The sequence below is a fragment of the Cucumis melo genome, chromosome 11 (genome assembly GCF_025177605.1).
Source record: "Cucumis melo cultivar AY chromosome 11, USDA_Cmelo_AY_1.0, whole genome shotgun sequence".
Lineage (NCBI taxonomy): Eukaryota > Viridiplantae > Streptophyta > Magnoliopsida > Cucurbitales > Cucurbitaceae > Cucumis > Cucumis melo.
In genome coordinates, this window is record NC_066867.1 from 15,293,526 (window position 1) to 15,319,631 (window position 26,106).

The 26,106-nt window shown below is 31.6% G+C and overlaps 1 long non-coding RNA gene across 2 annotated transcripts; it reads left to right on the forward strand.

The window, feature by feature from the left end:
- Window positions 1-19,891: 19,891 nt before the first annotated feature.
- LOC107990937 (uncharacterized) lies at window positions 19,892-25,157 on the forward strand. Of its 2 annotated transcripts, XR_007824810.1 has the most exons (5): window positions 19,892-20,169; window positions 21,512-21,563; window positions 22,561-23,928; window positions 24,027-24,056; window positions 24,912-25,157. It is a non-coding gene; the product is annotated as an uncharacterized LOC107990937 (long non-coding RNA). The 2 variants fall into 2 exon arrangements; XR_007824809.1 differs by lacking the exon at window positions 24,027-24,056.
- Window positions 25,158-26,106: the final 949 nt, after the last annotated feature.

Genomic DNA, 26,106 nt, shown 5'->3' on the forward strand with positions numbered 1-26,106 from the left:
GTTTGTCGTCTTCTTTTTATGGTTCCCTTTTCAAGAAGGAAACTAGTACTTCCTTATTCATTTTTCAAATGCAAGCAATAAAATAAAAAATTTGTTTTGTGTAAAACAATTGTTGAAAATATTTTAAATATTAGTGTTAATCAATGATAGATGATAGTAACTTATTGGTGTCTGTCAATGTTTAGCATTGATAAATTGTTTGGTATATATACCCGATTAATTATCCCATTAAACATATATGATGCTTTCTTAATAAAAAATATGAAGTACGTAGATTTCAACTCAAAACATATCGTTATTTTAGAAGAGTATATACTAATTACCTGTTAATGATAGTTTTTTTAGTTTCATGTCTAATAAGTAGAGTTCAAAAATGGGTGCCCTTTAAAATTTTTATAAATACATACTTGAAAAGTTTTGGATTGAGTTTAAAATTTAACAAAAGATTAATATTTAAATTATAAAGTAGGTTATGAATTATATAATAACAAAAAAGGATTTAAAAGAGAGTTCTATACGTTTAGAAGTCTTTGAGTTCGAATTTGAACAAAATTGTATCTATTCTCGTGAAAAAATCTTTTTCAAAGACAATTAATTAAAGTCCCTAAAACTAGATTTTACCTCACTTTTTAAAATTTTAATATTTTGCTTTTGCTTACATTGTCATCAGTCAAGAGTGACAAATCAGTAAGAGGTTATTGGGAAGAGAGGAACAAGAAAGAGATCATGAAAGAGGAGACCAAGAGTGAGAAATGAGTAAAAGGAGATAAAAAATGAGAGAAGGAAGCGAGAATGAGTGGAGAAAGATGCGAGAGAATGAGTAACGACCCAACTTTATCATACTTAAGGTTACTATTCATTGACGAACAAGATTAAACTAAAGAAAAACAATCTTTATGAGTATTTTACTAAAGAAAATAGAAAATAAACCTCACGTGGATAGAGTTTAATTAAAATAAGTAAATAAATGAATCAAACTAGTAAATAATCAAATGATAAATTTCTAATCAGGATCCCTATTTAAAACCTTAAAGATAATACATGTCTAAATTATGATACTCCCTATTCAACAAGTGTATTCTAAATCATGGAAAAAAAAAAGAAGAGCATAAACAACAATCGATCAAGTCCCAAATGGCATGGTCAAGGGTCTCCTTTGTCACTCGCTGCTCGCCTTTACTTTTTTCTGAAAAATGAAACATCCAATTTCTCTAATTACAAGCCAAGAAGAGATTAAGAAAATCTATCAACTAAAGAGAAACTAGCTGAGTACTATGAGTGACAATATGATTTTAAGTTTTCCGTTAAAGCATGATTTTCAAGTAAAGTTTTTAAGTACGCTATTGAAATATAATAATGTTTTGTTACATGAATTTTTGTATATATTTTATTGAGTTCCAAAGCATGAGATGTAGGTAGAAGTAAGCACGAGATTTAGTAAAAGTATTTAAATAGGACATGAGACTTAGCAAAGTGCTTATCCAAACCATGAGTTTAAGTGAATTTAGAAACAAGTATGTCTTATCTAAGCATGTATGATATCTATTTTGAATAAGCTATCAAATTTTAAACATTTCAAGATTTAGCAAGTTTTGCAAGTTAAAGTTTAAAATGATATTTTGAGAATTTTATAACTTTTTATTAAGCTATGTGATAATTATTTTAAAGCATTATTCTATACTCGAGATATCTAGAAATAAGTTTAAGCCGTTCGGGGAAAGTTACTATGTGCACATAGAGAGATTACCACTATCGTGATGAAGATTTTCACTTATGTGAAGACCATTGTTGGTACTGAATAAGCTCTACCACAACGCTAGAGATATCCATAGATGTGATGATATTTTCACTCAATGAGATTATCGTTGTTGGTGTTGAGATTACTCCAGAACAATGAGACCATCCGGAGTGCTGGACAAGCACCATTATGACGAAGAAGTTGAGAGTGTTGAACGTGTCCTACAACGTAGCTAGATGGGTATTAGAGTAATGAAATGATTTGTTATTGACTCATGATTTAATGCAAGCTTGTTTAAAGAAAGTGGAGAAATAAAGTCTATATGCTTCCAATGTTTAAGATTTCTATTTGTGTTTATGTTTTATGTACTATTTAAAGATAATCACCCACTAAGCCTTCCAGCTCATACTTTCAAAATGTTTTATGTTCCAATACAGTAATCGTGATTCAAAAAGCTTAACATACAGCTGCCAGTCAACCAATTTGTCTAGTAAGTCATAGTTTGTCTTTACTAGTGTTTTGTCATAGCTAAAGCATAATTGTTGAATTCAATAAAGCTTGTGTTGTTTTAAACTCTTTAAAATGCTTTTTAAAGATGTGTTATTTCAAAGTATTGTGCTTAGTGTAAGTTTTTCGTGTGTTAAACCAAAATATAATATACACTTCTATAGACTATCTTCCAAGCAAGTCAGTTAAGTCAAGGTAGTAGATATCGAAGGAGAGTCAATATGTGCTAGCTTCACACCTCTTCCTCAAGTCAAAAAGGGTGCTAAAGGAGGGAGTGCGATAGGTAACAACTTCAATCTTTGTTAAGTCCTACCATGCCCCCTTTCCAACTGCTAGTTCATTTGACCAGGTGAGGGCGTGCCTATAAGACCCTGATCACTACCACCAATTCGATAAAGGCTTGTGGTAGGGATGCTATGCCAAGAGACTTATGATAATAGAACGTGTTTCGCGAAAGGATTAAGTGATGGAAGGTCTTTACGTGAAGAGAGTACGCGAGGAACAACTTGATAGGTTGGGGGTACTTCACCTAAAGACAGTGATGTTGCCCTGATGTCAGTAGGTCGGCGATTGATTGGAACCAGGGGTAGGGTAGAGACGCGTGTCGTTTCAAGATTAGACCACTTCTCGCCCTAGCAGGAGTAATCATTCAGGCATGGAAAAACTCATCGGAGAGACCTATAAATAGAGGAATTCATATCAGTTTAAAGTTGCTTTTACCTTGAGGTCACCTAAGAGAGAATTAAGAAGATTGCCAAGGTTTTCAGAAATGCAAAACAAGCATAAACCCGTCAAGAATTGCAAGAAAGTGCAAAGAAAACTCTTAGCGGAGGAAGCTAGGCTAAGGAGCTAGTTGACTGTGATTGTGAGTGGTTCTTATTACAAAATGTTTTCAAATGAAAAAGATTTCTAAAAATATGTTAGAATCCTTCAAATATATTGCTGTTGAGACCATGAATTATATGATTTTCCTTATACTTACAAATTCTTAAATTGCATATGACTTGCAAACGAATAGAATGTATTATAATCTGGAATGATGTGTTTTGGAGAATGTATGAGAACTATTGGACGTTGAAATGAAATAAATTAACTTTGTATTCTATACGATATAATGCCTCATACTTACTGCGTGTTTTGGTGTGGGATGCCTTATCTTTGCTATGTGATTTGGGATAAGATGCTCTATTCTTGCTATGTGATCTGGAATAAAATGCCCCATTCATATTGTGTGATCTTGAATAGGATGCATTATACTTGTTGTGTGATCTGGTATGGGATGCCCTTTGATTGTTGTGTGATCTGGCATTGGAAGATGCGTTATGCATAGTAGGTAGAGTGGATAGAGTTTAAAATAAGTAAGTAAATAAATAAAACTAGTAAATAATCAAATAACCAAATCCTAATTAGAGTCCTCTATTTAAAACTATAAAAGGTAATGTCTAAATCATGAAACTCCTCATCCAACAAGTTTTCAAAACATTCTAAATCATGAAAAAATAAATAAAATAAAAGTAAAAGCAACAATCAATCTAGTCCTAAATGGCATGACCATGGGTCTATTTTGTTATTTGCCAACTTGCCTTCTACCTTTGCTAAAAGATGAAACATGGAATAAGATAAATATTAAAAATACTAAGTAACCCACTATTGTGCTCACTAGATGAATATGTTAACCTTTTTATTAGAACATCAGTGTACATCTTGTATCACAGTAGTCTTAGTGATCCTGTAGGAACACATATCAGTCTTTAGTGTGACTCGAAGGTACATATATAAGTCATAACTGTAAAAAAACAATGATAGGTGGTGATCTAATAGGGACACCATAACACACAACAAGATGTTGATAACTTGTAGAAATACAAGTTATTGTAGCCTTTTAGGTAGAATAATGAAGTCTTAATGCATGAAAAAGAAAAAAAAAAGTAGTAAAATAGATAAAAAAAACTTGGTTGCGCGTTACAAACTACAAAAGAGTTTTATGTCTGCTTATCGCCTTTTTCATGGCTTTATCTAGGTTTTTAGGCGAAAAAGAGGAGTAGCACAAAGCTAGGCATTCCATATCGCTAGTACACAAAAAAGAGTTGGCGCGAATGTTAGAAAAGAACGAATGTGACATCTGCAATGCGAAGCAACATTTTCAAAGAATTAATGAAACCTAGAATGTGAAACGTCATGTCAATCCTCGCCTATAAATAAAAAATTGCTTCTTCAAGAAAAGCGTGTGAAACGGAGAGCAAGCTCTCTCCCAACCTCTATTTCTCTTCTTTGTTTTATGTGAGAGCTTAAAACATAGATGAGAGAGTTCTTCTTCCGTTTCCCCTCAGTGTATTGGCCAAAAGCAAAGCTAATGAGTATGAAAAATCATATTTAACGTCTCAACACCTTTCCTTGTACTTCCTTTCGTAGTTTCTTTGATTGTATTTGTAATTTAAACTCCATGACCAATAGGCCTATAGTTTTATTTCTAAATCCAATGTATTTCAACTTCCATTCTCCCATTTCTTTATCTTTCATATTTATTCAAGTATAAGTAAGTAGGAGCAAATAATGTAGAGAGTATTTAATGTTAGAAAATTCTGATGTCTACGTTATTTGTCTTGTTCAGTTAAATACAACCATTAATTTCTTGTATTATTCGAAAGAAAGGATAAAACATTAATTGTTGTCACTTGAAGTGTGATGACCTGGATTTAGCTAAACAGATGACAAAAGGGTTGTAGCAATATAATCTTGATGTTGAACTTATCCTTAGCGTACATATCAGAAATGCGAGGGTGTGCGGCGAAGACACCAAGAGGTTGCTCACCTTAATATAGGATAGGTTGTGTATAATTAATTCAAATAAATTAGACACAGATCATCTTTTAACTTAAAATATTTAGATCCGAAAGGCAAGCAAGTATGGTGATTGCACCGAAAGGTTGCTCACCTTAAATCTGAAGTTAACAAATGTTTTGTGTCACCTCGCCACATTAGTTACCCTTGCTTTACACCTAATTAGTTAGATATTCTTATACACCAATGCCAATGTACACGAGTTCATATTTCCTCACATTCCATCCCTATATTCATCTTGCTTCTCCATCACACTTAGTGTAAATAAATAGGATAAATTATACTATGTATATCACACTACAAGAAAATGGAGCATTCCCGACGCCGAAAATCACGTCGGCATAAAGAACGTCGGGAATAAGGGCTTTCCCGACGCCCTCAACAACGCGTCGGGAGCTGCGTCGGGAAAACCATCTTTCCCGACGCACCACGAAGGCGTCGGCAAGAATACGTCGGGAAAAACCCCTTTTCCCGACGCACTGTTCACGGCGTCGGGAGAGGCGTCGGGAATAGGGGTTTTTCCCGACGCCGCGTGAAACGTCGGGAAAAGGGGTTTAATGAGCGTCGGGAATGCCCCTTTGCCCGACGCATTTTGAGGGATGTCCCGACGCCACGTCACTGCGTCGGGAAATCCCCTTTAAATTCGTTTCAGTTCTGTATTCACAGAACCGAAACCGAGAGGAGGAGAAAAAGAAAGGAGAAGAAGAAGAAGTCGCCGCCGTTCATAATCCTTTTGTTCCGCCGCCGTCCGTCGCCGACCGCCCTCGCCGTTGTTCCTCGTCGCCGTCTGCCACTTTAGGTAAGTGAAATATGTAAATTTATTTAGTTTAACTTTATGTTTTAGGGTTTTTTTTGATAAAAATTAGTTTAGGGTTTTTTTTTTTATGAAAATTAGTTTAGGTGTGTGCTAGATCATGTTGACTAAAAAATACTATGATCGGATTAACTCTGTTTTACATTGTTCAAATAAAAAATGTGAGTAGGGTCTGCAGTTTCTCTTCTTTATTCTGTTGCAATTGCTATAAAATTGGCTTGATTTTCTATTTCGTTGTTGATGATTTTATTGTTTGCATGGATGTTGTTTCTGGTTGAGATTTATGTGGTTAATGTTGCAGAAATAGGAAAGGAAGATGAAGTATCGGGAAATATTGGTTCTGGTTCTATGTTTGCTTGGGTTTGTTCTTGGAGCGGTGAGCAATTTCTTCTTTCTTTCTTTTCTTTTCATTGTCGATTATAGTTTCTGCAAGTTTTACTTCTTTTGGATTAAGTTTGTTGCAAAATTTAAGGTTCCTGTTATTTCCTTGCATTATTTTAAATATTTGCCTTGATTTTTGGCTATGATTCAGTATGGATTGTTGGAAAGGCAGTGAATAATTTCTTAAAGAAAATGAGAATATCATTACATTTTCACCCATAGGTAAAGTGTTTGGCTCTAATGAAAGTGGAATTCAATTGGGTAAAGTTAAAAGTGTTTGATAGAGGGTGAGATTTACTTATGCAAACTGATTTTAATGGTTTAAGTAGGAGAATTCAGTTTGATGAAAGAAAATGTTTGAATGGTGTTGTAGGTGTTTGATACAGTAGTCGGGGAAATTGCAATTATTACAAACTGAACCAAGTTCCACAACAGGGCTGATCATAGTTGCGCCAGTTGAAGATTCAAAATCCACGTGTTGGGTGTTCTTGATATTGCTTGTAGAATGATTGAAGTCATATCAAACTGAAAGCTAAGCGATTGTGTAGAAAGTCAGACGATCGTTGAAGGTTTGAGAAGGCGTTTAAGATTTCTTATTTAAGTTTTGTATTAGGATCTTGTTTCATGTACCGTTGTAGAATATATAAACATAATATAAGATTCCATTTTGTGTATACAAATGTAAAAGACAAATATTATAGTTTCTAAAATAATATTAATTTTATTGATTTATTGGGGTAAAAAAATATTTATCTACATGGACTCAATGTCAGTTTATAAAAACTGGACAATAATGAAACATTTTAATAAAAATAAAATTAAAAAAATGGGCCCAGAACAAGGCAAAGATGTTGTCTTTAGTGTCGATATAAAAATATTTCCCGACGTTCATTACGTCGGGAAAAAAAGTCAAAAAATAAGGTTTTCCCGACGCCGGGAGATGCGTCGGCATCGACGGCGTCGGGAATAAGGTTTTCCCGACGCCGTCGATGCCGACGCACCTCCTAGCGTCGGGAAAGCCTTTCCCGACGCCGTACCAAATCGGCGTCGGGAAAGCCTCTCGCGACGCATTTCTCCCGACGTTCTTCCCGACGCCGTTTTGTACGTCGGGATATCCTTTCCCGACGTACTTTGCATTTTCGCCGACGTATTTGTGCGTCGGGAGTACCCACATCTCTTGTAGTGTCACTTATATTGTATGGATACCACATGACCTTAGGATGCATGTTTAGCCTATTCGAATCATTAATTTTCTGTGTTCGACCCTAACATACTAAGGAAACCTCTTTCTTTGCTTACACTTGGGCAAGAGAGATGAAAACTTGTACTAAAAAACGATGAATCACTGTAGTTAGCGACGATTAGGTAGGAATATGCACATTTTATCGCATGAACTTAGCCTAGTCGGCAACTCTAGTCGCATACTTAGAGCCTAACGAGAACATATTCATGAATTGATATGGAAACAAGCAGATGTACTCATCTCGATACCAAAGTATCCGGGTTGACAAAAAATGTCAACCCAACCCAACCAAAAAAATTAGGGTTGGGTTGGCGGGTTGGTTCTTCTTTTTCATCTCTCCATAATTGAGATAAATTGGTCGAGGTTTTTTCTTTTGAGACAAATTGGAAGGCATATTTATAATATTGTGTATATGAAAAGAAAAAAAAAGAGGTGGCCAACCTAGAAATTGAATATTCTATCTCTTTCTTTCCTTTCAAATCATCATAAAGGAATGAGAAAAGAGGAAAAGAGAAAGTTTTGATATATGATACAATTAAAAAGAAAAAAAAAATTGTTGTTTCCTTGAGAAGTTTGGATCCAGTTGTTTAATCCACACACACCAGGTTGAAGCGACCTGTCCGACCCAACTCAATTTTTTTTTTCAATTTTCTAGCCCAACTCAAACCTATACTTTGAGTAATCTGTGTTGGCCAGGTTACCAGTTTTTTTGAACACCCCTACCAGTGTGCTTCACCAGCGAAAGAAAAAGAAAATTTAGTTCTTCTCTTTTTTAATTGCACGCACTACAAGGGGCCTATATATATACCCTAATTCTTTTTCCCAAATCAAATATATAAATCAATATATATTTAATACCATTTTTTCTCCTCGTTAATTTCTCTAATCTTCCCAATTTCTTTTGAAATTAAAGCCTAAATAAATTATCTTAAATCCAAAATCAACTAAATTATCAAATTTCCATAAATTTAAATTGAATCATCCAAAAACCGAAAATCAATTTTTAAACCAAAATACAATTAATTCAAGATAATTAAAGAGGTTTTTTAAAAAATATAACAAATCGATAAAATATTTACACAGTATAAAACAATTATGAAAATAGAAAAAACCCACAGACCCACAATATAAAATACAAAAAATGTCACAGTCAACACACGATTAATCGGCCACACGTGCACTCAAGTAATCTTTTTCTAAACGATTGTGTACTACAGTGTAATTGAATGATCTACTATCGTTTGGTCATGATACATGATTGTGTAGTTTATTTTAACAATGAAAAAAAATGCTTCAAATTTAAATGATCATGTTGATCATGAAAAACGATCGTGTTGATTATGGTAAGCGATCGTATAGTTCGATGTAAAATGATCGTTAAAAACTTCAAATCAAACAGTCTTGTTGACTATGTTAATCGTATAGGCTATGATAAGCGATCATTTTTAGATCATCTCAACACGATTTAATAATTCGTTTTAAACGATGACAAAGAACCTTCAAATTTAAACGATCGTGTTGACCATGGTAAACCATCGTGTTGACAATGATAAATGATTATTTATATCCTGTCAAAAATGATATTTAAACGATCTTGATATTCTTAAATATGAGGAAGATGAAGTAGTTTCATAGAATCTTGTCAAAAATGGTGAAAAATGAAATAGGAGATTTAAACAGAAGAATAAATTGTTTAAAAATAAAAAAATGAAAATCTGGAAGGGAGATGAAGAAATCTGGAAGAGAAGATGAAGAAATAGCAAAAAAGAAGAAGAAAGAAAAGTGACGAATCGTCAGCAAACCACAATATTCAAGGCCAAATCTAGGAATTATCAAAATATTTTACTAGCTTCATGGGCTTTTGTTTTTTGTTACACTAACCATAAGTATTTTTGGATTTTTTTTTTTTTTGCATTTATATATGTATATTATCCATGAGTAAATAAAATTATTTAGATTTTTCAGTAGTTACACGAGCAGCCCAATTCAAATTTGTGATGTTCCATTTCGGTGATTTCATGTGGATATGACATACAAAAATGAGGGTCTTTTAATTTCAAAAATATAAGAAAGCGTCAAAATATTTACACTGTATAGAACAATTTCGAAAACGAAAAAAACTCACAGGCCCACAATGAAAAATACCAAAAATGCCCTGTCAACCGCCATCAACAACGCTGTGATATATTTGGTACACGATCATTTAGATTTGGTCGTTAGATTTGGATAGTCAAATCTAAACGATTTATTTTTTCAATTATATCGTTTAATTTAGTTACACAATTGTTTAGATTTGGTCGTTTAGATTTGGATAGTCAAATCTAAACGATTTATTTTTTCAATCCTATTGTTTAATTTGGTTACACGATCGTTTAGATTTGATTACCCCAAATATAAACGATTTTTTTTTTCAAAATTTGGTACACAATCGTTTAGATTTATTTATACGATCGTTTATTTTTTCAAGATTCTTTAGTACACGATCGCTTAGATTTGGCAAAACGATTTTTTTTTATTCTTTTGTTACACGATCGTTTATATTTGGCTACTTAAATCTAAACGATTTTCTTTCAAGATTCTTTATACACGATTTTTAGATTTGGTTACCATAATCTAAATGACGTAAAAAAATAAAATGAAGAAATACAATGGAAAGAAATCGCAGCGAAAAAAAAAAAAAGAAAAAAAGAAAGACAATAATCAGAAGAAAGACAGTAGAAAGAAATTAGATTTGGTTACCCAAATTTAAACGACGTGAAAAAAAAAAGAGGAAAAGAAGAAAGATGATGGAAAGAAATCACATTGAAAAAAAAATAGAAGGGGAAGGGAAGAAAGACATATAGAAAAAATCGTAGGAGGAGGAGAAGAAATACAGAAGGGTAAACCTAAAATATTTAAAAAATTGCTAACTTTATGGGTTTTGTTACACGAGCCGTAAATATTTTAGTAGTTTGTTATATTTATGAAAATTTCCCAAAAATTTAAATTTAAAAATTAGGACAATAATCAAATATATAGTATATTTTCAGATTATATCAATGAGAGACACTGATAGACACTTATGTGCTTCTATCAGTCATATTGATGACAGTAATAGATGTCTATTAATCTCTATTATCGGTAGAATCCTAAATTTAGTTATATGTCGTAAATATTTTAGTTTACTTAACAATATTTAAAAATGTCTTATTTAATAATTTTTCGTAAATCATTGTCCTATATATCAGCTGAAATTAGACATTTATATGGTAATCTTAGTCAAATTAATATCCTTTTGGAGAAAAAGATAATTAAGAAATAACCTCAACGAACATTTTCAAATATGACAAAATAAAGTAAAATATTTATAAAATACAACAAATTTAATATTTATTATTAATAAACTTCCATAATATCTAAGAGAAATTTATCAAGTGATAGAATATAAAATTTTCTATATTTTGTAAATTCATTGGGTAAATTTGACCAACACCATACCAAATAATAGAATTTGACTTTTTCCAAATTTGACTACCACCTTACAAAATAATAAAATTTGTTTTAGTACAAAACAATAATTAGTGAACCACAAGTTGATTACACTTCCAATTAAAAAATAAAGTCTTATATACTTGTAGACTTTTGATTATTTGATAAACTTTGAAGTTTCAAAACCTCATTATTAATTTCTGTACAATACATTAGACATACAGTTTATGTATTAAAATTAAAAGAAATCCAATAAATCACAAACCTATTACCATACAATTATAATAAGCATATAGAATTAGAGAATTTTTATCTATGTCTACCCTACCTATTAATAATATTTTACTATATTTTTGTAATTATTTTGATTCATTGTTTTATTTTTGAAAATATCAGATCAAGTTATAAAGTTAAAAGTTGAAAAGTATTTATGTATTAAGCATTATTGGTTAAAATTCAAAGTACAAATTGTTATTTTAAGGAGTAAATTAAATTGTCAATTAATGGTGGTGGATCTGATTTCAAATGTTAACTATTTTTCTTTCGTAATGATTAGTTTTTTTTTCTTTTCATTTTTTTCCTCTAAATTAAAAATCTAGAGAGATGAGATGGCAATGTGGAGAAAGTAAGAGTTTAAGTTATAATGTTTATTTGTTAAATGTTTTTGAATAAACTGTTACAATATATTCCATGTGTATGGACTTACATACTAAAATATATAAATATAAAAATTATTTAAAGATACTTTTTAGATATAAAGTAATAAACTAAAATATTAATAAAATTATAAATTAGACAAGTAACTAATATTGATAGACATTAATCGATAGAAATATAGGGAGATAAATAAGTAATGAAAGTTGTGATGAAGGTACAATGTAATGTAGATGCATGCATGGATGGACCCAGAAATGTAAAATTAGTCAACCTCAGAAATAATTGGAAAAAGAAAAAGGTAAAAGCAAATGAAGCATTCAAACAAATGGTATAAATATAATACTTTTTAGGTTATTAATTAAATTGTAGCGTTCAACGATGGGTTCCAATTAAACTATTTTGTGTTTAAGAAGCAGAGGGCGACACTTCCCTTTTTTCTTTTTTCTTTTTTTTAAATCGCCGGTCAAAACTCTCACACCGCCGGCGACGGGATCTCCTCAAATCTTCATTCTTTTTTTCATTTTTTCCGGTCAATTCTGCTTTCCTTTTATTATTATTATTTTTTTTTGAAACATTAAAATAATTCCCTCGTAAACATATACAATATATATAATTTTTTTTCCAGAACATAATGTCTTGCGGGAATCAAGTTATTCTGTAATATGATAAGATAATTTGTGATTTCATATAGTAGTGAACAAGCAATGCATGTAATTGTATGATGATAGACGAGGCCAAGAATGAGGTCGATTCTTGACTTTAGTCGGCTTTCTTTTTTCCTTACTTTTATATTTATTCTATGTGTCTAAAATATTAAAAAAAAATAATTATGTAGTAATTGACTTATCGGACAATTTATAAAATTAACAAAATTGTAAACACGAAATTGAAAGGTTTTGTTCGTTCTATTTGACAATTTGTTGATGGAAGAATCGAACGTTTGACATTAATATTGAAAATTACAAACTTTATACAAGTAAGATATGTTTATACTAATAATACAAAATTGGAAGTTGCTTTTTTCTTTGAGAAAATGTCAATGATTTGATAAATAAAAATTTAAAAGTGAGAGATCTATTATGTATATATTTTTTCAAAGGTTAGAAATATAGTAGAGCACATGAAGTCGGAAGTTTACGTTATAATCTTTTAAGAGTTTCAAAACATAACCAATAAACCATTTATGGACTAAATTTGTAAGTAGAAAAATACTAACTTTGAATATTTTAAAAGTAGCTTTGTTTTTTTAGTTTATAACATTAGTTTTGATCTATAAAAAGAAAAAAAGAGTACCCATGCATTTTGTTGCATAATAAATAATTACCATGTGCTTCATTTTTTTCCTTATAAAAAATCAGAAATATATATTATTAACACTTAGACACCACATGATAGGGGGACTGTTAGTAAATTAATAATTACATTTTATGATGTCATCTTTAGAATTAAAGAAGTAAAATAAAAAGTGTAACATGTCACGAGGATATGTAATTAAAAATCGTCCACTTTTCCTCTTTTCTTTTTTTCTTTTATATTACATCTGAAATACAAATTTATTTAAGATATTTATACATCAAAACGTGAATGATTTTATCTTCAATTTAATGAGCTTTCATTTTCTTAATTTTATTGTTTTATCATAGAAAATTGAAAAACAATCAAATTTTTGCTTGAATGAGAGGTCACGTAAAGATTTTTGCTTGAATGAGAGGCCACACAATGTGGTTAACTCAAGTTATTTTTTAATTGGACCTTAAGAATTAATAATAATAAAAAAAAAAGAACAATAAAAGAAATCACATGCAGATAATAAATATAAGGATAATTTATGTAAATATAACGAGACACCGTGTAACCTAAAATAAAAGTTCATGAAGTCATCATTGTATTTTCATAAATTTTATATTTACTCTTGAATATTGTAGATGATTCATCACTTATTTTCTTATTTTTCTTTGCGGTTTATTCATCTTCTTTGCAATTTTTTCGTCTTCTCTTCCATATTTTCTTTATTCTATTTTTAAATAATTTATTATTTTATTTAAATATCCTATTTTATCTTCATCATTTTGGGCAAGATTTTTTGAAGCTATTTCATAATTGTATCAATATTCTTCTTCATCTTCCTCATGTTCGAGAATATCAAGATCGTTTACCATTGTCAATGCGATCTTTTAAATTTGAAGCATTTTCCTCATTGTTTAAACAGAACTACACAATTGTATACCATGATTTAAACGATCGTTTACCATAATTAACACGGTCGTTTTCCGTGATCAACACGATGGTTTAAATTTGAAGCATTTTTCTCAAACAAGATCATTTGTTTAGACTGTAGTACACTATTGTTTAGAAGATCAAAAATTACTCGCGTGCGCTTGTGGTCGATTAATCGCGTGTTGACTGAAGTATTTTTCGTATTTCTCATTGTAGGCTTGTGGGCTTTTTTTGCTTTAAAAGATATTCTATACAATGTAAATAATTTACCGGTTAGTTATATTTTTGAAAAAAGTCCTAAATATAATAAGAATGTATTTTTCAAAAGAAAGTTTCCTAAGATAAATTAAAAATCAAACAATTATGACTAATAACACTACATAAATTCTATTCAAATTTGAAGAGGGAAGAAGTGATATTTGAATTCACTTACCAAACAAAGTTTGAACTAAATTAAAGTGGTGGACTAAGTCAAATAAAATAAAGTATGGCAAAAAATTCTTTGGTATCACAAAAAATAGAGTCCTACTTGTGTCATTGAGAATAACGTCATGTATATCTACATTAATTACTTTTTCTTAATATTAAAATATGATTTTTCAAAGAGCATTCTTATTGGCTTATACATACGTAGTCTAGAGTAGAAGTTACATGTTCGAATCCTAATATCGTGTGCTTTTACCGATGAGATATGAGATTATGAGCCAAAATGTATTTTATTATAACATGATTTGCTTATTTCACTTATTTCACTTGTATTTTATTAAGTTTATTCCATAAGTTTATGTTTGTTTAAATTTAACTTTTAAACACTTAAAAAGTTTTTCAAAAATAGATTTGGAATTGTTATTATGAGTGACATCTTTTTATGGGAAAAAGGTATACTACGAGAAATTGAGTTTTTAGTGGCGCACAAAAACCTTACTAAAATGAAAAAAATGCTGCTAAAAGTATTAGCAGCGCCATGACATGTGTCACTAGGACTGCCACAAATGCACGCCACAAAATGTGTATTTTTACTAACATTTGTGCGATACTAAATGCTTAATTTTAGATATTTATTGTCACTATTTATTTTTTACAGTGACATAGTACATTTGTCTCTAAAGGTGATGTTTTAGTGGGCAGATAATGTTGTTACTATAGGTTAATTTCTGACCATTACAAACATCTTTTGCAACATTACATCAATATTTAGTGCCGCTAAAAATTACTACATTTTTTTTAGTTTAAAAAAACCAATGATTTTCTGATGTTATTGAAAGTACCAGTAAAAGTATTTTATTAAATAAAAAAAACAATATCCAATGTACTATATAAACCTGTTATAAAATGTCAAACACAATAATGTTAGGAACTATCACTAGGCAACATGCAATAACACCAACTTCATCACAAGAAGTATATATCAAGAAACTTTGATTATTTCAAAAAGAGTTCGAGTAATGTCAACCTAAGTTATAAGTATGAAGTTACATCAAGTAAATGGATATACAAATTTGTTCCTAAAGTAGCGTGCATAACAAAAATTCCTACAAGTCTTGAAAACATGAAATGATCTTTCCTAACAAAATTATAGGATACCAACCAAAACTCTTTTTTATCCAAAGTCAACAAAAACCATTTATGCATCAAATATGAAATATGTAAGCATAACATAATAAATAAGTAAAATATGTAAGCAAAAAGTAAAACTTAGGCACTTTAAAGCATAATGACACTACTTAATATGATTCAACTCAAACATTCTAACCACAATGAGGAGGGGGGATGACTAAATCAAAAGCAACAAACTCCATAAAGGATTCAACTAAAAAAATGAACACTACAAGAAATAGTGGCTCTCTCGACGCATAACAGTGTCGACATATATACCAAAATGCGTCAGGAAAGAATATCCCCGAGACATATACGAACATCGGGAGAAATGCATCTGGAGATGACTTTCTAAAGCTGATATGAATAGGCATCAGGAAGTCCTTACTCCCAATGCTCGTAAGAACTGTGTCAGGAGTAGGGAACTCTTGATGCCTTTTGATAATTCGTTGGGAGTAGTCTCTCCCAAAGCTCTTCATAACACGTTGAGAGCTGTGAACAACTCCCAACACATGTGCATCAAGAGATTATGTATTTTTACTTTTTTTTTCCAATTATGATCTTCATTTTTTTTTAACTTGTGGTACTTTTTTGAATTCTGATTAAATTTAAATTCCATAAATTTTCAAACAAAATAAACAAAAAATTAATTAATACCAAAATTTAATTTATAAAATTAGAACATATTTCATTAAAAAAAAGTCTTTCATCGTCAGACACCATCTTCAAACAAGACAACACCTATAATGACATGAAAGTAAAGCACATTATTCAAACTTCAAAGGCCCAAAATGTATGGACGACAAAAATCAAAACTTAGGAATAAACAATAATTAAATTACAACCCCTATGTACCCTTCAGTATTTTTCATTTTTGTATCGTTTTAATGCATTGTTTGAATGCTATTATTCCCATGACCTATAGGCCTACATTAAACAATACAATGCATATTTATTCAATCATTCTCTCATTTCTTTACTATTCATCTTGTTGAAGTGTTATAAGTAGTTTAAGTCCATGTCATGTACTTGATAAGAGTTCTTTAATTGTAAGTATTGAAAGCAATAAACACGAAACCAAACTTACATGAAAACCCGAGAATCGGGAGAAAAACCACAATGTTTTTTAGTTTTATTATTTTCTGATAATCATACAATAGGTACAAGAGGGGAATAAATAGAAAAGTACAAAGAGATAAAAAAAAGGAAATAATATTTAGGGTAAATTTTTCCCAATGGGCTAAGCCCACTAATGCTAACACTCCCCCTCAAGTTGGGATGTAAATATCAATGAGTCCCAACTTGCTGACACAAAAGTCGAGGTTTGGTTTGAGAAGTCCCTTGGTGAGGACATCAGCAACCTATCGGCTCGAAGGGATGTACGGAATTCATATGCTCCCATTGTTAAGTCTTTCTTTGATGAAATATCGATCAATCTCAACATGTTTAGTTTTATCATGCTGAACTGGGTTATTAGCAATACTAATAGCGGCTTTATTATCACAAAAGAGCTTTAATGGAGTTTCAAATTCCTGATGAAGATCAGACAAGACTTTCTAGAGCCAAATTTTCTCACATATTCCCAAACTCATAGCTCTATATTCAGCCTCAGGATTGCTCCTGACCATAACACTTTGCTTCTTACTCCTCCAAGTTACAAGATTGCCCCAAAAAAATATACAATTGTTGGAATTTATGTCCTAAAACTCGTAGTTTGTAGTTAAAACTATATTTTATTCAATAAAGTGGTTATTATGACTTATTAGTGAAAGTAGAATACTATAATCTTAAATCCAATTAACTAAGGTCCCGAGGCTATCTAGTGTACACTTGATCTTCATGTAGAGACATAAACATGGATCAAGTTCGAGTTTATAGCCCAAACGGTCTGTAGTGTATGAATAAGGTTGGGCGTATTATTTTGCAAACGCTATGGATGTGGTCCGCTTTGTAGTTAGTACGAATAAAGTGATCCTAAATCGTTCATGTAGAGACATGGAAGTGGAGGCATCTTATGTAAAGAGTTTACATAAGACTGGTAAAGGGATGAAAACCCTTTACAGCGGAATAATTACAGAAATCCATTTTAATTGGAACCTTAAAAATACCAATAAATTAGCAAAAAATTACAAAAATAATTTTTTATGGTTAAACATGCTTTGAATAAAAATACAGAGAAGAAAACTTACGATCGTTGATGACTCTGAATCTACCAATCACCAATTTGAGCACCACCACTTGGAAACCTTCCTATTCTCTAATTAAGATGGTTTGTGGGAACCAAAATTGGAATAAGGGAATTTTTCTTAGAGAGAAAATTTTGCTCAGAGAGAAATGGGAGAGCAATTCACTTTTCACAGAATTCACCACCATTTTTGTTACGCAAAGTATTTCAACTTCTTCAGACGGAAGAAATGGGAAGTTAGAGATAATAAATGGGAACGTGGGTGGGTTCCCTATTAACTTAATAATAATTATTAAATTAATATATATTAAACTAATTAATTAATTTAATTAAATAATTAATTAATTTAATAATTAATTAAATCATATTTAATTAATATTTTCATTTAAATCATATTTAAATGAATATCTCTCACATAACCTATAGTTTTAATTTAATTAATTTAATTTAATTAAATTTAATTAAATCAAATTAAACTAATCTATTAATTAATTCTCCAATAATTAATTTCTAAATTAAATATCTTATACTTAATTTAATCTATAATTTGAATCATATTCAAATATAAATTTCTCTCATAACCTATAGTTTTAATATGTATCATATACACATTAAATTTTAACTTATAGTTTTAATATGAATCTAATTCACAGTAAACTAATATTTGAACTTATTCAAATATTTTATTCTCTCGTAATTTAATTTTGAATCATATCCAAAATTAAATTTATATAATAAAGTCTAATTAAAATATAAACTTTATATTATAATGTATCAATATACATTATATTAATTCTCAAAGTAAATTTGAACATTTCATTACAACCAATATAATTAAATCTCATTACTCTTTATGAGCTAGGAAGGGAACCTAATGGACCTACAGATCAGAAGCTACAACGATATGAGATTAATTAGCTAAACTCATTAACTACATTAATCAATATTCGTTAACTGTGTGTACACTCCACTAAAGACTTACAACTGAACTCTTTTCACTGTAGATATATTTCTGTGTCCATGGATATAGACCAATACCAGTAAGTTAGTCCTTCACAAGTGTTCGTAACACCAGCTGGGTCAAATTATCGTTTTACCCTTGGGTTACCTCTAGTCCTTAAATACCAGTGCTCCTCTAATGAACAACCTGTTTATGGTCCAACCACTAAACAGAAACCCCTCTCGTGCCATAGAGAGGGTAGAGCTTTTTGTTCAAGTCCCAGAGACACAATTTAAGGGAACACTTATCTACTTACCCTAAAGGTGGGAAAGAGTGAATTCCATCTTGTGTGATTATGTTCCCAGCTTCTCACTCGGTCTTGTCCCCAAAATGATAAGCATATTGAGTCGAAAATTTGGCCACTCTCACCCATACAAATCAAAGGACAATCCCTCGCAAACAAAAGTTCACAATACACTCAGGATTAAGACTAAGTGACATAGGATACCTAGGTCATCATAATGAAATAGAAATCCAACTAGCTGTCATCATAATGAAATAGAAATCCAACTAGCTAACGGAGTTACATCTAGTGATTACTATTTCGTGGTCCAGTCTTATGCAAACTCATTACATAGGATACCCTCACTCGCATGTTGCATACATGAACGCATTGGATCAATGTGTTTGTATTAAATACAAAGTGAGCCGTATCATAGTGTTAACAGGATAAGGTACCCAACCTTAACCCTATACTATAGACTCTTTAAGCTGATCTTGAACATTGATCCCCGTATGTCTCTACATACTGGATGTTATTAAGACAAAACTAATAATATAATCAATAACACTTATTGAAATTATAATAATAAAACACTTTATTAATGACGATCAATTGATTATATTTACTATCTACGAGTTTTAGGACATAAAACCCAACAACTGGAACCAAGAAATAGTCACTTTTAAGTTATAACACCGTTGACTATGTAAACGGTTGTGTTGACTATGTTAAATGGTGGTATTGATAAAGATAATGTAAGCCCCATTCTGTTCTCGTCTACTTTATCTATTTATTTAATATCTCCTTCAGATTTATTGTTGTGATAAGAAAATCAGAACAATTTTGGTTTGGAACAAGACTTGGAAATTAAGTGTTAAAATGATGGAAATTATAAGAAATGGTCAAAGTAGAAGTATAATGTTAAGTTGGGGGCATTATGGTCATTTCTCACTATTACTATCATTATTATCTACTTCTTCTTTCCTTTTAGTGGGGTTTTTTTTTGAAAAAAAAGAGAGAACAACATTTCTTCTTCTTCTTCTAAAAAAAAAATCGTGAAGCCCCCTTCTCTCTCTAGAACTTCTCTTCCGCTCACTCTCTCGCAGTCTCTCTCTCCCATGTCGGCCACGACACAACTTGTCGTCGACAACGCGACCGAAAACCCGAAGTCACCGATTCTCCCTCTGCCTCACCGATATTTCTCTCTTCTCTTATCAACCATCACCGTCCATTGATCGGAGTACGTTCGATGCATTTGCCACCGTCAAACTCGAGGTCGGAAGTTTTGGTTGGAATTTGGTAAGCTTGGTAACATCTCATTGTTTAATTAGAAAAGTTTCGAATACCCATTAAGTTTCCGCTTTATTTTCACAATACCCATTACATTTCATTGTTATATTTGGATTCTTGGACGATTTTAGCTGTTGTCCAGCGGAAGTTCGGAATTAGGCATCTTGGCACAACTTGGGTAAGATTATAAGCTCTATGGAGTGGATCTTGAGTACCCATCTAATTTTAGTGATAATATTGAGAAATCCATGATGGTGGATACTTGATTTAGTTAGGATGCTGTCCATTGAAGTTGAGTACTTTGCTTTCTTGGTAAAGTTTATTTGTTAAGATTAAACATCCATGATACTTGGGTCCTAGAGTTGAAGTTTAGAGGTTGAAAATGAGTTTTTCATTAACTTTGGAGTTCATTTTTGTGTTATTTCTATAAGGTTCAGAACATAAAATGTTTTAGGTAATCTTAAGAAGTGTGTAAGGTTGTTTGACTCACATTAATATAACAGAAGTGTGGTAAACACAGACCACCTCTGATGTTCTGATCGGTTTGAGCTACACAAAAAGAATTAAGAGGTGAGGTTTAAATTTTCTGAAATCTAATTCATTTTTTAACAAATTTTATGAAGGAAGCTTAACCAAATTCTGAGGTTTATTGGGTGAATTCTCACACAAAAGACAGAGCGAGTGTTTTCACGCAAATTCAGAAGATCTTTGTTATTTTTAGTATTTTAGAGTGTACCAGTGGAGTTAGGATCTCTATTTAGTATGGTTGGAAATCTTATTCAATGTACTACAACTTTTATGGAGAATTTATGAGCTAAATATGATTGGAATTAAGTTTAATTTCATAAACAAGTCAGAGGATAGCAGAAGACTTTGTTTTTTAACATTCTCTGTTTCGGGCCAATACTGTAGCAATTTGTTAGGAATTGTATTGTCCTTTCTTCAGGTAAGTTATAGAGGACATCAAAATGAAGATTTTGACATAAAGAACACTCATTTTGGTTAAGTATTGGAAGAGTTATGATCATTTGAAGTTCATGTTGTGAATCTGGAAAATTTTGAGAAATGTGTTGTCGAGGTGATTTTGATATGGTTTTAGATAAATTTTAGTGGGTTCTCTCATGTTTGGGTGCTTGTGGCATTAAGAGATTGATGTGATGCTAAGGGTCCAAAGTTGGAATTTTTTAGAATAGATTAAAGCATGAAGGGATAATTCAATTTAAGTCTTGGAAGAGAGAAATTGGAGTCTTTGGAGCATAAAATAGTTTGAGTTGGCTTTATAAAGTATGTTAAAGATTATTGTGTCGTCTTGCTTTGTAAAATTAATTGATAAACCTTAATCTTGTTTCAGGCTAGATCAAAGTGGGGAAGGCGTAAAATTCCGAGGGATCGAGTAATTGATTGTGAGTGGCTTAAATTCAAGTATTTTCATTATATATCTAGTATAATTATTCTAGTATGAAAATTTAGAATATGATTGCCTTATGATTTATGTGTTATAAAGGTTTTCAAATGTGATTTTCGGTTTTCCATGAACTCTTGTATTTTGAAACTGTGGTCGAACCCAAACTTATTAGGTAAATTTAGATGACAACTTGTTTCTAAACATTTATTGATTTATAACTAGATTTGAAGGAGTTCTAAAAGTATGTATTGATGGCTAAGGATCCAAATATGTGAAAACGTGTTTCTAACCATGTTTGATTTGTTTTCAAACTTGAACTATGTGACATTATGGATGTTGGTGATTACCCTTAAGGCTACGAGAATGTGTTTCTGTAGCATCACCTACGGTTGTCAGGGGATTCTGTGGTTGAAAGAGGTCGTGACTAGAGATCCGAGAATCTGAGCCTAGGTGAGGACGTGGATGGAGAATTGTGATATAGCTTTGGGCCTAGCTTAACCCATGGTTGGGTGGCTCTATGTGCACATAGGAGCGGTATGTTGTTATCGTGGTAGGTGCTAAGTATGCGTGAGCTCCATTTGGCTGCGTGTTTCCTTGTGGATTGGATCACGTGTGAGCTATACTTGGGCCGTATGCTTAGTATGCTATCATGGTTGGATTGAATTGGTTGGATCCGATTGGATGGAGGTTGTTATCGTGGCGGGTACTAAATATGCGTGAGATAGTTTTGACCGCATGATTTTTAGTCATGTGCGAGCTATCTTTGGTCGTATATTTAGATGCCTTGCCATGGTTGGTTTGGATACAGGTTTGTTGGCCTTACTTATGGTTTATGGTAATATATGATCTAATATTTTAATTATCATTTCGGTGTTGATTTTATACCTAAACCGTTAAATGTATGTTTTATAAGTTTTTTTTTAAAAAAATAAACAAAATTGCCACTCACTAGTTTCAACTCACGTTTTCAATGTTTTCTCCCCCCCCCCCCCCAGGTTGCGAACCAAAGGCCAAGTGTTGATTTAACGCTCGTCATCAGTCATAGATCTCCATTATGCTTGTATGCTTATAGTAAATTTTTGCATCATGGAGTAGTTAGATGTGATGAGAGTGAGGTTAAGAACTTGTGTTGAATTTCCCTCTTAGAACGAAATCATGTGTATGTAACTTTTAAGCTGATTGTGAACTTTACTGAAACTCTGAAACTGTTTGGATAAGTGTGTGGTGAGACACACTTGCGGCGTTATGGAGTTTTGAAGTTAAGTTACATATAGAAGTGCAAAATCTCTCCTTTTTAGGTTTGGCTAACTCATATTTTAGGGGAGATGCTGCCGAAATTTTTAATGATTTTTTTTTTAAAGGTGTTTTATAAATCTTATCTTTGAGAAAGATTGTTTAAGGGAGTAAATTCACACCACGATCTAAGTTAGAGGGGAAAACTTAGAACGGGGTGTGACAGATAAACAATCATGTCGACAATAGTAATTGACTTTTTAGATCATGTCAAAATGATATTTAGACAATCTTGATATTCTTGAATATGAGGAAGATGAAGTGGTTTCAAAGAATCTTGCCGAAAATGGTGAGAATGAAATAGAACATTTAAACAGAAGAATTAATTGTTTAAAAATAGAAGAAAGAAAATCTGGAAGAGGAGATAAAGAAATCTGAAAGAGAAAATGAATAAACCGTAATGTTCAAGGGATATATGACAGTAGGCGTTGGACAACAACAACGTGGCTTTGGACGACAACGACAATGACAGCGAGGTTTAAAGATTTTTGCACTATCTATGGGCTTTTTATTTTTCTTTTTTCCCTATTTTACTTTTAGAAACATTTTCCATTCTCCGTTGTGGTTAAAGCTCTAATTAATTTCATCTTGTCATCAGGCTCCCTAAAAGATTTCACATCCCTGCGATTTTTTCTAAAGGCCCTAGCTAGGTAATTGTCTGTCACGCTCTTCGCCATGTTCTCCCACCACTGGCCTTTCACCTTCAACTCGTCCATCCATAACTCCTTTTTCTTCTTTTCGCCCATTGAAATTACTTTCACTTCTAAAGAAAACCAACAAACCTTCGTAGATGGAGGCGTTTACTGGAAGCCATTGAATTGTAAGAAATCTAAAAAATTCCATCTATGGGATTTAAGACCAACAAGTACACCTTAATTTGCTTGATTTTGGCCTCCACAAACTCTATGCTTTTGTGAGTATTGAGTGGTGTTGTGCTTTACATTGAAGAGAACTCAAAATCGACCTTTTCAACCTGTGACCGCCATTAGCCTCGAAAATTTGATATGCCGACAGTACCAACAACTGACGATGCACCGTAACGGACCTTTATCTTCAATTCTGCGTTCAAGGTTTCGAATTCCATCAATTTTCTAACTTCTTTTAAATGTTTACTTTGTATTATCTTAAATTGTCGTTCACCAACTTTCTTTAGATGTTTGCTATCTAGGTTCTGAGAATCGACTACATGACACCATAGGTAATTTAAAGATTTTGATCTACTTGAAGATGGACACTTATTGCCTAAACAAGTAGATATAAACTTCTAGTGTAATTTTCAAAGATGACAAACACAAATAATTTGTTGTATTTGCTGACAAGTAAAGTTAGCCTACTATGCATAACATGTGGGAATCCAATTTCTTTTCTAAATTCATTATGATAGTTATAAAATTGCCTTTTATGGTGGTTAATTACAAGAGTTCTGATGGTACTATTGCATATGATTGGTCCTTGTACTACAATTCTTTACGTGTCGCAGAATATCTTTCATTTGATGAGCTTGATCTCACCACTTTATAAGGACCGAGAGTTTTTCATGTCTATTTAAATCTACATCTATTTCAACTTTTCATATAGCAGATATTAGGATTATTTAGTCTCGTCCTAGTAAAGAGTGCACGTATTTTTTTTCATAACTTGATTCTTTTTGTCTTTTTGGTCCTTTTTGTAGGATTTAGAGTATTTGTTATAAACTCTCAAATTCATGTTGTGAAAAGGATAAAGCTAACCATTAAAAAAGTAAGTGATATACAATGTTAATTTAGTTTTTGTACATATTTTTAGGTTGGTTTAAGAGTCAAAATGATACCTAGGAACTTTTGAGGTTGTTTTGAGAGTTAAAATGTGACTTAGACACTTGTTAGGTGTTTTTGATAGTTTTAGTGACATGTACTTCTTGTTCCAAAATGTGGTAAGGTAGCTAACTCAAATTTTTTAAAGTGTGCTCTAAATTGGATCCAAGTTTATTTATTTTACTCTACACATTTTTGTTTTGCATTTTTCAATATTTTGTGGCGTGCTCAAATAATGTACTATGCATCTCACCTCTTAGGCCTCAACGAGGTTCATCAGCTAGTAATAACTCAACATGATTCCAACGAAATGGAGTGATTGGTGGCTACAAAAGAGTCATTGGTGGGTCATCCAATGATCACAATACCAATATGCTCATGGAAAAGCATGTTCAAACTTTCTTCGCTATTTGTCTTTAAGACAACTTGGTGGATTTGATATACACTATAGGATGTTTTGTTTGTGATTAAGTTTTGTTTATCTAATGAAATTATATTAACTTCATTTGTGCACCGAGTTTTAGTTTCTTGAATATTTATATGTTAGTTGAATAAAATATAAGTTGGAAACTATTAATTATATCTAGTTGTGATAATGCAAAATTCAGTTAAAAAAATTTTTTTTAGTCGATTATAGGTTGTGTATGAGGGGTCCAAATGACCCAGTTTATTTTATTTTATTTTTGACAATTTTGAGGATTTTATGCATACTTTTTTTTATCTTCCAACATAAAAACTTTAACCTCTACTTCCGATATGAACATGCTTTATGTTTTAGATTTTTTTTTTTTTTTAATTTCACAAACATCTTGCAATTAGCATCTCACAAACATCTTGCAATGCCCAATCTTTAAATCACCTAGAAACAAGCACACAAATTAATTTGGGGTTAAAATTTTCAATTTTTGAGATTAGGAGATAAAAGTTTGTATCTAAAAACTTAGTAAAATATGTTTAAAATCACTATAAAATTTTAGTTTTGATAGTTGCAAGAATGGTGCAAGATGCTTGTGAGATGTTTGTGAGATTAAAAAAATAGCTAAAGAAACTTTTGGAACATGTTATAAAATCACCCCAAATTACCTAAAATAACTATATAACATATTTAGAGTGGACTATTTCAAATTTGGACATTGCGAGATGTTTGCAAGATGTTTGCGAGATGTTTGCGAGATACAAATACAATAGCTAAAAACTTCCTAAAATAGGTCTAGAATCGCCCTAAATCACGCTAAACAAGTATATAATTTATTTGGGATTGAACATTGAAGTTTAGAAGTTACAAGATATTTGCAAGATGTGAGACCCTGATCGCATTCTGAACTATACGATGAGAGTCGGCGATTGGAAAGTGCAAAGTAATCTACGTATTGCGTTCTAGCTATGCAATGAAAAGGAACTATGCGATGAACTAGGAGTTGATTTGACTTTGTCGTCCAACTGAATTTAGGATAA